We start from the raw sequence: 17,384 nt of genomic DNA on the forward strand, positions 1-17,384 counted from the left end.
ATTGAGTCTCTTTTGCTCGACAGAAACAGCAAAAAACTCAGCAACAATGACGACCCAATTAAGACGTTTCTTGGACTGTTTTCAACACGCAGAAGCAGCAACAATGGGCACTCTTTGGGCTGGTTTAGTTGTCGAATACAGCAGTAAAAGGCTTTAAAAAGATGGCGACTTGCATCTGCGATTAATAGCCTGTTGTGGCTCGAAAACACAGCAGACACAGGAAAAAGTTATGGCGATTTGAAGGCTGGAATAAGTGACGAACTGTAGCAAGAAAAAGGCTATTTTGGTGGTCGAAAAATAAAGCAGACACAAGAGCAACCCAGTCGACTTTTATGGGCTGTTTGGGTCACGAAAATACAGCAGGAAAACAGCAGCAGGAAAGCGACTTTGAAGGTGGTTTTTGGTGATGATTAATGTCGATGTAGGTGGTGATTTTGGGACTATTTTTTGTGGCGATTAGGAGGTTATTTTGAGGTGATGGATGTCGACTAAAAGAGGGCTGTTTTGAGGGGTTGAAGTCGATGGTTTGGGTGACAGTTTGATGGGTGTTGGTCTTCGATGATTAAAACCGAAAGTGGGGGTGGTGGTGCTTGTTTACGTGAGCAAGCAACAAGGAGGGATGAAAGGATTTTGCTAGATGATTTATGAATGCATAAGATGGATCCTACTTTTTATACTTGACATTTAGATTCCTAACTATAATATGATTACTAAATGATAAGGTTAAACTTGGAGATAAAGACTACGATAAATGGAATTAGAATTAGATTAGGAGAGTGTATTTGAATTAGTCCTAGAAAATAATACTTCTATTTCTTTTTTTCTTTATCATATTACTTAGCCGTTTTTTTATATATATTTATATATTTTTTTCGGCATTAATACTTCTATATATATATATATATATATATATATATATATATATATATATATATATATATATATATATATATATATATATATATATATATATATATATATATATATTTAAATGTTACTTTTAATTTATTACATATAGTTTATATTATTAATTTAATATTAGGGTTAGGGTTTAATATTTAATATTAAATGGTATTAGGGTTTAGCATTTAATGTATAGGGTTAGGTTTAGGATTTTAAATAATATTAGGGTTTTAGTATAATTACTTTATTTATTATATTCGGAGAACAACCCTAATGCTAATACACAGAGTATGACATTGAAACCCTAAGGGCAATTTGGTAAATTCAGATTGGAAAAATGAGGGTTGTTATAACAAGAAGAAGGAAAACCCTTAATGGAGTACGAAGAAAAGAGCAACGCGAAGCTAAATCTTATTAGTAATTTGAAGGCGCAAAAGCTAATAAGAAAAGGTTGCTATGCTATTTTAGCACATGTTGAGAAAGTACAAACCGAAGAAAAGAACATCAATGATGTTCCCATCGCAAAAGAATTTCCCGATGTATTTCTGAAAGAATTACCGGGACTACCTCCACACCGATCCGTTGAATTTCAAATAGATTTTGTACCAGGAGGTGCACCAATAGCTTGTGCTCCATACAGACTCGCACCCAGCAAAATAAAGAAACTCCAAAGCCAATTACAAGAACTTTTAGAGCGTGGTTTCATTCGACCAAGCACATCACCGTGGGGAGCTCCTGTTTTGTTTGTCAAAAAGAAGGATGGTACATTCAGATTGTGTATCGACTACCGAGAGTTGAACAAACTTACCATCAAGAACCGTTATTCACTACCGAGAATCGATGACTTATTTGATCAACTACAAGGCTCGTCGGTTTATTCGAAGATCGATTTACGTTTCGGGTATCATCAAATGCGGGTGAAGGAGGATGATATTCCAAAGACTGCTTTCAGAACGCGTTACGGTCATTATGAGTTTATGGTTATGCCGTTTGGATTGACTAACACACCAGCTGTGTTCATGGACCTCATGAACTGAGTGTGTGGGCCATATCTTGACAAGTTTGTCCTTGTTTTTATCGATGACATACTCATTTACTCAAAGAATGATCAAGAGCACGAAGAACATTTGAGAAAAGTGCTAGAATTATTGAGGAAGGAACAACTGTACGCAAAATTTTCAAAGTGTGCATTTTGGTTGGAAGAAGTTCAATTCCTCGGTCACATAGTGAACAAAGAAGGTATTCAAGTAGATCCGGCAAAGATTGAAACCGTTGAAAAGTGGGAAACCCCGAAAACTCCGAAGCATATACGCCAATTTTTATGACTGACTGGTTACAACAGAAGTTTCATCCAAGATTTTTCCAAAATGGCAAAACCCTTGACTGCATTAACGCATAAAGGGAAGAAATTTGAATGGAAGGATGAACATGAGAAAGCGTTTCAATTGTTGAAGAAAAAGTTAACTACGGCACCTATATTGTCATTGCCTGAAGGGAATGATGATTTTGTGATATATTGTGACGCCTCAAAGCAAGGTCTCGGTTACGTATTAATGCAACGAATGAAGGTAATTGCTTATGCGTCCAGACAATTGAAGATTCATGAGCAAAATTATACGACTCACAATTTGGAATTAGGTGCTGTTGTTTTTGAATTAAAGACTTTGAGGCACTACTTATATGGGGTCAAAAGTATTATATATACCGACCACAAAAGTCTCCAACATATATTTAATCAGAAACAACTGAACATGAGGCAGCGTAGGTGGATTGAATTGTTAAATGATTACGATTTTGAGATTCGTTATCACCCGGGGAAGGCAAATGTGATAGCCGACGCTTTGAGTAGAAAGGACAGAGAACCTATGCCGGTAAAAGCTATGAATATAATTATTCGTACTAACCTTACTACTCAAATAAAGGAGGCGCAACAAGGAGTTTTAAAAGAGGGAAATTTGAAGAATGAAATATCCAAAGGTTCGGAGAAACATCTTAATATTAGGGAAGACGAAACTCGATATAGGGCTGAAAGAATTTGGGTACCAAAGTTTGGAGATGTGAGAGAAATGGTACTTAAGGAAGCACATAAAACTAGATACTCAATACATTCTGGAGCGGGAAAGATGTACAAAGATCTCAAGAAACACTTTTGGTGGCCGGGTATGAAAGCCAATATTGTTAGATATGTAGGAGAATGTTTGACGTGTTCTAAGGTCAAAGCTAAACATCAGAAATCATCAGGTCCACTTCAACAACCCGAAATCCCAGAATGGAAATGGGAAAACATTACCATGGATTTTATTACTAAATTGCCAAGGACTGTATGTGGTTATGATACTATTTGGGTAGTAGTTGATCGTCTCACCAAGTCAGCACACTTTCTGCCAATGAGAGAAGATGATAAAATGGAGAAGTTGGCGCGATTATACTTGAAGAAAGTTGTCTCCAGACATGGAATACCAGTCTTTATTATCTCTGATAGGGATGGCAGATTTGTTTCAAGATTTTGGCAGACATTACTGAAATGTCCCGTTCATATCGATTATAAACGTTTCATATTAATTAATCTCTTTGCGAGGTTTTGACCTCTACATGAGATGTTTTTCAAAGACTGCATTCGTTTTTAAAATAAACCATAACCTTTATTTTATCGACAAGGTTAAAAAGACACCATCTAGATTATCAAGAAATGATAATCTAAAAATATCACACTTACACACTACCAATACATATTGGTTTAAAATATTACACTACAACAAAAGTACACATATAGGACACATATTGGTTTACAATATTACACTACAACAAAAGTACACATATAGGACACCCAAATTGGTCCTATAATGTCATTTTATAGGATTTTTTGGCCTGATAGGACCAACATGAGATGTGTAGAAACTAAGGCGGTCGTATAATGTATAGAAGCAAAAAAGTGTCCTAAAAGATAATAAGATTATGAAACCAATTATCGGGTCCTATAATATAATTAACGACCACACAGAAAAGTCCTTACAAGTATATATTAGGAGCAATTTTTTTATATTGAGACATACAAAAGGGTCACAAAAAGAAAAAATGGATTACGTTGGTACCAACAAAAGGGTCCTAATAAAATTTTATATTTCTTAAGGACTAACAAAAATGGTCCCATTATAAGTATTTAGTATCTTAGTACCCAATTAAGAGTCCTATTATAAAAAAAATACTACATTAGTACCAATAAAAAGGGTCCTAATGAAACGATATAGTAGATTAATACCAAGAAAAAAGGTCCTAATATACACAATTTTTACTTTAATACCACATAAATGGTTCTAATATAATTATTTTTAAGGTTAGTATCACTAAAAAAAGTCCTTATATAAATATTTTAAACTTTAAAACCACAAAATGGGTCCTAATATATAATGATATTTATCTTAGTACCATGAAAATGAATCCTAATATAAGTTTATTATGACATAATTATACGTCCTATCAAGTCATTGCAGTTTCGGATCCGGTATAGATATTCGGATCCGGTTTGGATATTCGGATCCGGTTCGAATATTAGAATCCGGTTCGAATAATCGTATCAAGATCGCGGTTCGGATAATCGGGTCCAGTTCTAATATTCGAATCCGGTTTGGTTTACGAATTTTGGGCAGTTTTATCGGATCCAGTTTTTATTTAATATTATTTTGGACACCAAAGTAATAATTTATACTGAAAACGAAAATATGAAATAAAACATAATTATATTTCAATAAATTATTCTCATTACATGAAAAACACTAAACAAATTTTTTTATAGATAATCCAACATATGACTTCGAATAACATTTGACAAAGAAAGTGAAGACAATGAAAAGCAACACATAACGTCTTGGATCAGCATGTATCCTTATTAACCTAAACATGTCACCTACAAATAAACCATCCATGTATAAGCATAAAGGTGCACGTTATGTGAGTAACTATTTATGTAGAACAACCACATGAGTTTTCTTACCATATAGTTTCTAACCTCATAAAGAACAACCACATGAGTAGCTGCTACCAGCACCCTCATTCAGAGAATCATCACAAACTTTGGTTAAAGATGACAAACAACCACCGCCAGCAGAACCAACAACAAATACAGGCTTTAGGAACGCATGCAAAACATGAATAGCTCAAAATTGATCGTAAGACAGTTTAAAAACTAATTTAAACATTACGCAAACAGTAACCACGATGTAAATATATAGAACAGTTACCTGAGAATGAAACGAAGCTAAAAATCTGTTGACAAACACGAGGCAACGGATAACAATATGAAAAAAACGCAAAAGTTTAAGAGGTTTAGAAAATAGATAAACGGCGATAAGAAAAGCAAAAAAAATTAACCTGAAAGAAAGTTGAAAATCAAACCTTGAACAACGAACACCGATGAAATCGAAACCGAAAACAATGATAGTGCAATTTTCCCCCTGAATATTATAAGATAGTATGGATTCAGAATGTGAGGTGTTAAAGCATACAAATTCCAGAGACAACACATGTAAAGTTAAATGACGAAAAAAGGCATTTCTAATGATATGAAGGCCTCCTAAAATCACATCAAAATAACAAAGAAACCAGCCAAAAAAAGCAGTGGGTTATATCCTCCTAAAACGACACCAAAATAACAAAGAAAATGACAACAAAATAGTGGGATAATAGATATAGGATACTAATTTACACTAATGGTGCATACATCAACTAGCTTAGTCAAGCCTTTATAAATGCGCATAAACTGATCATTTTATAAGCAAACAAGACACACATCATAATTGCAAATCGGACAAACGAGTAACACAACTAAGAAAACAAAATCATATCCTAACTTAATTTATGAATCCTCAAAGTATAACATATTTGTAAAACTGTAAGCATAAATAAATAATGGTTAAATAAATATTGTTGCCTTTTTCATTCAGTAGAACAAGGCCAATTACTATTAGTAAATGATGAACCTACAATAAAAAGTCACTACAAATAAAGCGATAGTTAATCACATACAAAAGGTGCCATGGAAATTCAAATAAATGACAATAAAGGTTGGCTTGGGAATGTGATTCGATACTTACGAAATAACTAAACAAACCAAGTTAACGGATCAAATTCACCTTCTACAATTTTCTCATGAATATTATCTGCACATTATACACCTACATATAAAAAAAAATTTAATCATTAAAAAGCATTTGTAGCCAACTATCTAACAAGAAAGAAAGTCAACAATAAGCAAATTTGTAAAAAATAAGCATTTGACAACATAGAAGCCTACCTACCTGAGCTTGTAAGCTTGAATAAGAAATAAGCTTATACAATTTAAACCTCGTATTACATAGAGCCCATCCATTGATCCAATTATCAATAAGTTCGAGAGCTCGAACAATAAGCTAACCCAAACACTACCGTGAGGTAACGGAATAAGCCAACATCAAATCAGCATAACAACAGCTAACAGACAAAAACATAAATACGAACATATCAAAACCAGAACTACAATAATTTTTACCAATACCTGAAATGAATACGTTTTAAATCATTCTTACCTTTCGGTAGGTAATTGAATGAACCGGGAGCAGAACCCTTGATTCAACGTTCGCGTTGAACAACTCATTATTTAAGTTCATCTTCTTCCATAAGCTTCATTGATTCAAATCGATTGCTATATGAAGTGGAAGTACTTCTGCCACTCGAAAGCCCTTGTAATCCATCCTCCATTTCTTTTCCAAAAAAGTTAAGATGTATTAATCTTTTAAAATTTTTAAAAAAACTGATGTACAGTTTTTAAGGATGATAAATGAATTATTTAATTATTTTAGAAACAGTTTTCGTTTGTTAATGTATAATTTAAGAAGATAATAAATTAGAAATGTGGATTATATATTGATATAATGATAATGATAATGATTATTAACAGTTAACTTAAAATAAAAATAACAACTAACTATACAGAAATCAGAGATTAAAACAGACATAATACCTTTAATCTTCAATCTTGAATCTGAAAGATGAACAATCGATATTTTTTCTATTGGTAGATACGTCTTAACCGATGATAGCAATGAACTACTTTATCCGATCAATATCACGTCGATTGCTTCATCCGATCAAAATCACATAATTTCCATAGAAATCTTAAAAGAAGAAAATAAAATACATGTGAAGGCGACGAAACGACTTAGATAGGAACATATCGCAATTCCGCATTCATCAAGGAAATCATAAGGTACGCTCATGAAATCAATCTGAATCGAATAGGGTTTGAACGAAAAACCCCTACATTTCTGCGTGATATCGATTTGAGTTGCGTAAGGGTTTCAAATGAATACCCCCAAATTCATGCGGTAGTTTTTAATAAAGGAAAAATAATTACGGAGTATATTGCATGGAATCGGTTTAACAAAGTCAATCCCACTACAAACCGTGTGACTTAGGTGCTTAGGAATAACGACCAGTAAAATGACCCGTGAAATTACGGGTTTGTTTAAATGAAACAATTTTATGACATGTTTTAGGTATTAAGTGAATGTAAATGCTGATATCATTTATTTTAATGACCCGTTTGACTAAGAAACTTGTCATTGTTTTTACAAATATATAGAGACATGTATATTCGCATACATATGTAACGTAAATAATTTCGTAAAAAGAATCCATATTTGAATATAAATAATTTAATAATTATAACTATAATTATTATATTAAAAGTAAATAATAATAATAAAGTTCGCTCAAAGTTGAGTATTTATATTTTTAATAATAATAATAATTATATTAGTAATAATAAATTTCTTTTAAATTTCTGTAGAAAATTAAAATTACAAATTAGGAGAAATTAGTATTTGAATATAAGTATTTTCTTTTATAAAATTAAAATTAAAATTAATATATAATTATGACATCATTATTATGAAAATTAAAGAGTAATTAACTTATTCATGACATCATCATTTTAGAGCTTTATATGACTATATAGATGGATCCGATATTAATCTATGTCATATTCACATCCATATTTATTTGATACATATTCATTTATATCCATATTCATATACATTTAATTTCAGTTTATCTATCCATACCTATATCCGTTGAATTAAGAGAGTTAATAGATATCTTTTATATATTCAATTAAATATTAATCTAGCAACTGTTTTGTCACTTAAATATAGATTATAAGAAATATAAATGCATAATCTTTAAGTTTTTAGATTATTACACATGTTTTGATTGTAATTTGTCGCCGATTAAGACTTTTTGTTAAAACTAATCTAAATGTGTAACGTTTAATATTATTATTAACGATTATTATAACTTTCATAACCCTTATTATCGTTAATAGTTTAAAACTTTGTAGGCTAAATGTATATGTATATTGATATGTAGATGCATATGTATGTATTTTAAATTTATTTCAGGTGATAACGGATATATACATAGATGATATATTTTCATCCATATCCGATCCACAAAATTTCACATCCATATCCATTACTCTTCCATTTACATCATCCATATCCATTATAAATGGATCAGATCGGGTGGATATCCATGGATGGAACATCCATTGCCATCTGTAAGCGTGTTTTCGCCTTAACCGATTCACCTCCGTCAATGAATTATAAATGGACTCCCATTTCTTCCACAAATCAGTTCGCTACCGTCACTGTCGCTGCACACAGTTTGCAACCATCATCAGTTTTACATCACTGGCACTACAAACAGACTATTACTGCCTCTCCTATCAGCTATCCGTCACTGCTATTGCAAACGGACTACTACTGCCTCTGCTATCAGTTTTCCATCGCTGCCACTGCAAACAGACTAATGCTGCCTCTATTACCGTTGTTATTCATGCCACTAAAAACAGTCTCCATCTGTTTCAAATGGTCATTCACCGTCGTCACTAAAAACGGCGTACACTTTTTCTTACATGGATCAGTAATCTATGACAAGACTGTTTCTAAAACTATATTTCATTATCTCATGTTCAAGATCGATCTCTCTTTCATGACGTTTATCTTGTGGGGGCATATTAAGGATAACCGATAAAATTAAATGAAAATCAATAACATTAAAGGATAACCATCGGCTATAACAGATACCCGATAGTGCATTAAAGGATAACCATAGATTGTAACTTTTGTATATATATCTATAACTCTCCCCTAATTATATATGAGTCGGTATTTACCTGAACAACTTGGACTGAAACTAGAATCGGACCGAACCGAACCATATATAAATGGTCTGATTCTTAGTTCTTGTTTCTGAAAAAATTTGAGTTTCAGTCGGGTCCGAGTATTGTATGGTTTGGTCCGAGTATGAACTATGCACGATCCTAATGGGGTAGCAATTATGTATTATATTAATTTATTTTAATGTTATATTTTTTAGACATAGAATATAACTTGATCGATCTAAGTTACATGAGATAATCATAACCCTAGATTAACAATTACTTCATAAACCAAAACATTTTTGAATATGACACCATCTATAAAAAATCGATTATATAACTAAACCAATGATAATCTCAGTTTTAGAAAACGGACAAAAAATAAACTACACGTTAGTGAGTAAGGAGTATATATAAGTTGAGTAACTCGTGAGTAAGAGAATAAAGAAATAATGAATGAAGAGTGTGAGTAGTGATGGTCGTGGTGGCGTAGTGGTGGTGAGTGGTGATGGTCGCGGTGGCGTAGTGGTGGTGAGTGGTGATGGTCGCGGTGGCGGTGGGAGCAATGAGCACCACCGGACCAACAAACCATAACTGGATCACTAAACCACCGGACAATAAGACTACCGACGATCACCCAACCACCACCGGAACATCAGACCGACCATGGATCACCACCAAACTGTCAAACCATCATCGAACCAATGAACTATCACCCAAACACCATTGGGCCACTGAACCACCACGAGACCACCACCAGGCCATCACCGGACCACCAGACCCCTAGACCAATGAACCATGATCGAACCACCACCAAATAGACCCTCACCAAATCAACCATTTTATGTTTTGTCAAGTAGGTGTTCTGTTGTTAGTTATTGCTGCTATTCTAATTATGTGATATAATTCTGCTATTATAGCTATGGCTTTCAAAAGCCTTAAATTTACTATTTTGTTTTCAGACAATCTTTCGTTTAAATTCTCCTATGCATTTACTTTGTTTTCCTGGACCTATTTTAATTTTAAATATTGTTTTTTGCAAGAATATGTGTTTATAATTGGTGAAAGAATGAATAATTTGATAGTCAAAGATAGTGAATAAATATTTATACAATGATTATTGATATGTTTATATAATATATCTGTTCGATCCTGAGTAAACCACGAATAAAGATTAAAGATGATAACTTAAACTTGTGTTATTTTAAAATATAAAATTTAAGTAAATATTACTCCATAAATATAGAATATTTAAATATTGATATTTACAGCAATATATTTAATAAATAAAAATATTGATCTGTAGATAAACAATGGAAAACTAAAAAGTATTTCAGTCTCTGAAAAATTAGCCACCAAGCTTCCCGGTTCTTTCTCAAATTTTATTCCCACCTTCAAAAGGTTTCTGAAATCTCTTTTGGACTTTTGGAGATTTTTAACGTGTTATTTTTTAAAACTTAATCTTTAAGCCCTTGATTATGGTTTTAGCTACTAGAAATATAAATATTATCAATCACTAACTTCAGAAAAAACAATAGTGTGGACCTGGTGTAACTATGCCTTTCCATATGTCTATAGTATGTGATAATAGAATTGCCGAATATTGAGTATAGTGTTAGTAGATGTGGATAAATTGATGGGCCAGTTGGTTTGGGTACATGGCAAAATGGGTGGGTCTTTCAGTTTAGATAACGTGGTAAAATGAGTGACTCAGTACACTTTCTTCTTGACAGATTGTATACTTTTTAATATAAATGTTCAGAAGTTTCAAAATAGAAAAGTTATATTTTTTTTACTTTATATTCTGTATATGTTAAAATTTTCATTTGAAAGATTGTATGCAATTAAAATATACCTTGAATACTTTCAGCCTATAAACACAGCCTAAATTGACATATCAGTACCTGAATGGATGATACTTTAGATTTTGGACTCATTGTGTATCGGTGTGTTTTAAGCCTATCTCTTACATCAAATTTATACCTAGTGCGCACAATTAGTGATATGTGAAAACTCTTACACTCCTCCTTACACTCCTTCGTAATTTATTTCCTTCCGTTTGACTTGACAGGTATGTGCATGGTCTGCTCGAATTTTCTCATCACCGAGTATATGTTCTTGCAAAGATGACCATTTTGTGGCAGCCAAACTTCCGGGTCGCGAGGCCTGAATATGCATCTATGTAGTGTTGATGAAGTGTTGCCTAGCATGAGTGTTTAAAGAGGTCCAAAAACTTTGAGATTGGGGAGTTTTCTACTCGGGTTAAACGAACTGGTAATGTTGGAGATTGTGTTTCTGGTAACGCCTCACAAAGGTAGGCTAACAGGCGTAACTACTTGAGGGATCGTAATTGTCTAGACCAGTTGCTTCGTGGTGGTTTTACCAATGTTATTTCAGAATCTGTTATACCCGTTGACCCATCTATTTTACCACCTTTTGGGTCTCACGTGGTCTATACTGTTCCGTCGTGCAGCCTGCTTGATACACATTATTTTGTCCTTAGATGATTGCTGAACGGCACTCTCTTCAGCTGCAATTCTACGTGGGTTCTCTGGTGAACAATCAGGTTTGTTCCTACTATCAATCTCTATGTAATTATTCCTTTGCTGCTAGCTTTTAATGTAACGCGGTATTTCAGTACTAACCTGCTTTGCCTTTAAGTTTAGTACAAGAAACTAGTGACTAAAATTTGTAGCTAATATTGTTATCTCTAATTCAGTTACTCATTTACTTTGCAATATTGTTATCTCTGATTCAGTTACTCACTTTATGTGCACAGCAACTGCACATGACGACACCGCCCACTGGCACTTCACATTTTTCTAGTAGGAAACCATTTTGTTGATACTACCTGTGAAACAGTCATAGATTAAATAGGTCACAAACACGCCCTGAATAGAAGCATCCTCCAATTTAAAACAATAGATGCATCCTCTAATTTAAGTACAACACGTCCAAAAAAACACCCCCTGAATTCTCCGTTGAAAACACATTCAACATTACTTACTATTTAAATTTGCAGTTCATATTTACAAACTTTGCAGTTCACAAGGTTACTTACTTAGTTATTGTACAAGTTACGTTTTCTTTAAAATGTTGTTCTTACTTATTAGTAAAGTTGGGAATTCTAGTTCATTTACTAATGGAAGTGAGTTGGGTTATCTTAAACAATAAATTAGCTGGAAGAGGAAAAAGTAAAAGGGGTTAAATGTCGCCAAATTCTACCAGATTTTTTTGTTCCATTTTGTTTTGTCACTTAACTTGCCCATTTTGCCACCTTTCTGGTTGAATTGTTATGAGAATACGTTTGACACTCGTTAGTTGGTGTGGTCAAATTTGAGCTCCTTTTTCTTTACAGGTAAAGGATGAGGACTGTACTACTCAAATGTTTGACGCTTGTGCAAGCTGGTGGACACATGGACCTAATGCTGCTTTTCAGCTCATTTTATGATTTTTGTGTATCATTTAATCGTTTCTTCATGAAATATTGTTAGATATATCACATCAGTAATGTAATTAGAAGGATCAGTGTGAAATTTGTTGTATTAAGATCTTTCACTTGCTAAATTTTTATATCAATGTTTATAATTCAACTTGAATCTTCAAATATATTTAGTTGGTTGAAGGGAAACTTTAAAGTTTTTCTCAATGGTGCTTACTTGTTTAGGTGGGTTCAGATTAGCTGGCACAAGATATGGGTTATACTGCTGCGAGGTTTGGGCGTGTAATGTTCCCTGAGAATGTTTACGAGCCAGCCCTCGAATGTGCTGAGCTTTTGCTTCAAAGTGTAGGAAAAGGTTGGTTTTATTTATTTTTATAATCTTACATATGTCATGACATTATCTACTCGTGTCATAGTTACAAATTATGTTAAAATTATTTTTGGTAGGATGGGCTTCTCGAGTATACTTTTCAGACAACGGTTCTACAACAATTGAAATTGCACTCAAGATGGCCTTTAGAAAACTCTTGGTTGATAATGAATTGCTTTTGAATCTTACTCAAGATAATACTCTTGAAAGCCGTATCGAGCTTAAGGTATATCGAGTTTAAAGTTTGTAAATATGAATGTGTTAATATTCTCCGTTAAAAATGATCATGTTAATATTGTATTTAAATTTGTAAAGAAACATATCATTGTGAATCTATTTGTTAAATGTTGTCTCATATCTATATCTTTTATTGGTAAATATGAATATGAATACTATCAATAAACAGTTTATAAGCCGTATTAATATATCTCAATTATTATAGAAAAATTATAATTAACATATATGTCAATTAATCTTATGAAATATTTTATGTTGAACCTGTGAATCACGGGCTACTAACTAGTTAAATAATTCACTGAGACTATAGGAATACGACTAGTAAATTAAATGTCCTACGATAGTATATTTAATATGATATTTATATAAGGTGTCATATTAAATTAACACATATTGCGACATCAAACCGTTAAATATCTTATAAAGTTTCATTTAATAATTCACAATTAAAGTGTCCTATGAATTCATATTATAGTTAAGACCCCAAAAACTCCTCTGTTTTATTAAAGAATCCAAGTGTCCTAGAAATTTACAATGATAGGACATAAGTATTACATGTCCAATTAGCTTCTGATATAATACGACTAGGACAAATAAACGTTCTATGATAGTTTATTTCCTATGACTGTAATATAAAGTGTGCTATTAAATTAACACATGATGTGACATCAAACCGTTAAATGTTTTATATAGTCCCATTTAATGATTCACAATTAAAGTGTCCTATTAAATCATATAATAATTAAGACCCTAAAAACTCCTCCTTTGTATTAAATAATAAAAGTGTCCTAAAAATTTACAATAATACGACATAAGTATTACATATCATATTAGTTTAAGATATAATACGACTAGGACAAATAAATGCCTAATGATAGTTTATTTCATATAACTTTTATATAAAGTGTCGTATTAAACTAACACATAATATAACACTAAACGGTTAGATGTCTTATAAAGTACCATTTTCATGATTCACAATTAAAGTATCCTATGAAATCATATGATAATTAAGACCCCAAAAACTAAAAGTGTCCTAAAAATTGACAATGATACGACATAAGTATTACATGTCCTATTAGCTAAATATATAATACGACTAGGACAAATAAATGTCCTATGATAGTTTATTTCATATGACTTTTATATAAAGTGTCATATTGAATTAACACATAATGCGACACTAAACCGTTAAATGTCTTATAACGAAACATTTGATGATTCACAATTAAAGTGTCCTATCAAATTATATGATAATTATGACCTCAAAAACTAAAAATGCCTATTAGAGAATTTAAGTGTCCTATTATATCTACTATAATACGACTCACATAAATAAATGTCTTATAAAGAGTATCTTTCATATGATCGTCATATCATGTGTCCTATTACTGTACCAAATAATAAGACACACACATTTAAATGTCTTATAAAGTCCTTTTATATGGTACACAATTTACATGTCCTATTATATCATATTAACTATTATGATAATTAAGACCCTAATAACTAATTCGTCATAATAACATACATTTATAGGACATATGTACAAAATGTCCTATTATGCTACAATATAATAAGACTCTCGAAAATAAATGGCCCCTAAACGTATATTTTATATGACTTTCATAACAAGTGTCCTATTACATAAACACATAATGAGACACTAACGAATAAAGGCTTATAAGCTCCTCTATTAGGATCCACATTCTAAGTGTCCTATGAAAATATTTGATAATAAGACACAAAAAAGTAATGTGTCCCAGAAAAGAAAAAGTAATGTGTCCCAGAAAAGAGCTCTTTAGGACCCCACTCTAAAAGAGTATATCATAATAGGACCCTAAATATCGTCTGGTCCTATCTAAGTTGCTTTTACGACATTATTTTACTAGGTCCCAGAAAAAAGGTCCTATATTCCCACTTTTGTTGTAGTTTTAATATGTTACAACAAAGTAAATCTCGAATGCAGTTTTAAATAATATTATACAATCATGCTGACACCGAATCTTGTCCATATTTTAGCATGCAACAACGGAAGCACTTAATAATCATCTGAGAATAAACATGCTTTAAACGTCAACAAAAATGTTGTTGAGTTATAGGTTTAACCTATATATTTATCAAATCGTAATAATAGACCACAAGATTTCATATTTCAATATACATCCCATACATAGAGATAAAAATCATTCATATGGTGAACACCTGGTAACCGACATTAACAAGATGCATGTAAGAATATTCTCTATCATTCCGGGAAATCCATCGGACATGATAAAAAACGAATTTGAAGTACTAAAACATTCGGTACTTTGGATGGCGTTCGTTAGGCCCAATAGATCTATTTTTAGGATTCGCGTCAATTAGTAGATCGGTTTACTAATTCTTAGGCTACCAAGCAAAAGGGGCATATTCATTTTAAATATAAGTTAGCTAGGATATGATTAATATAGATTTGTTACCAATTTTCACGTAGCTACAACAAGCAAAATTATCCAATCTTGTTTTACCCATAACTTCTTCGTTTTAAATCCGTTTTGAGTGATTCAAGTTGCTATGGTTTCATATTGAACTTAAGTTTATGAATCTAAACAGAAAAAGTATAAGTTTATAGTCGGAAATACAGGTTACAATTCAATATTATAAGAGGTAGTCATTTTAGTCGAAAGAATGACGTCTTGATGACCACTTTGAAAAACATACTTCCACTTTGAGTTTAATCATGATTTTTGGATATAGTTTCATGTTCATAAGAAAAATCATTTTCCCATAAGAACAACTTTTAAATCAAAGTTTATCATAGTTTTTAATTAACTAACCCAAAATAGCCCGCGGTGTTACTACGACGGCGTATATCCGATTTTACGGTGTTTTTCGTGTTTTCAGGTTTTAAATCATTAAGTTAGCATATCATATAGATATAGAACATGTGTCTAGTTGATTTTAAAAGTCAAGTTAAAAGAATTAACTTTTTTTTGCGAACAAGTTTAGAATTAACTGAACTATGTTCTAGTGATTACAACTTTAAACCTTCGAATAAGATAGTTTTATATATATGATTCGAATGATGTTATGAACATCATTACTACCTCAAGTTTTGTGGATAAACCTACTGAAAATGAGAAAAATAGATCTAGCTTCAAAGGATCCTTGGATGGCTTGAAAGTTCTTGAAGCAAAATCATGACACAAAAACAAGTTCAAATAAGATTTCCACTCGAAATAAGATTGTTATATTTATAGAAATTGAATCAAAGTTTGAGTATGAGTATTACCTTGAATTAGAAAGATATCTTACTATAAATAAGAAAGATTTCTTGAGATTGGATGATCACTTGAAATGGATTTGCAAGATTGAAAGTAAGCTAGCAAACTTGGAAATGTTGTTGGTGTGTTCTTGAGTAGTTGTTTTGTAACTTGGTTTATGTATGGATTTATGAACTAGATTGAGCTAGATTTTGATGAAGATGATGAAGAACATATAGAACAATGGAAGAACACTTGAGAGAGTTTAGTTTGATGCATAAAAATTGAAAAATGAAAGTGTTTATGGTGATGATTGAAAAAGTGATGTAGGTACTCCATATAAGGTCACATTAGTTTGTAATTTTGTGTAATCATTCATGCTAGTTAATAAATGATGGTTCCCACATGGTTAGGTGACTCACATGGGCTGCTAAGAGCTGATCATTGGAGTGTATATACCAATAATACATACATTTAGAAGCTAGGTATTGTACGAGTACGAATACGGGTGCATACGAGTAGAATTGTTGATGAAAATGAACGAGGAGGTAATTTTAAACATTTTTGTTAAGTAGAAGTATTTTGATAAGTGTCTTGAAGTCTTTCAAAAGTGTATGAATACATATTACAACACTACATGTATATACATTTTAACTGAGTCGTTAAGTCATCGTTAGTCATTACATGTAAGTGTTGTTTTGAAACCTTTAAGTTAACGATCTTGTTAAATGTTGTTAACCCATTGTTTATTATATCTAATGAGATGTTAAATTATTACATTATCATGATATTATGATGTATTAATATATCTTAATATGATATATATACATTTAAATGTCGTTACAACGATAATCGTTACATATATGTCTTGTTTCGAAATCCTTACGTTAGTAGTCTTGTTTTTATATATGTAGTTCATTGTTAATACACTTAATGATATGTTTACTTATCATTTATCATGTTTAAATATAGTGTATCAATATCTTAATATGA

Source organism: Rutidosis leptorrhynchoides, chromosome 4, assembly GCF_046630445.1.
Source record: "Rutidosis leptorrhynchoides isolate AG116_Rl617_1_P2 chromosome 4, CSIRO_AGI_Rlap_v1, whole genome shotgun sequence".
Lineage (NCBI taxonomy): Eukaryota > Viridiplantae > Streptophyta > Magnoliopsida > Asterales > Asteraceae > Rutidosis > Rutidosis leptorrhynchoides.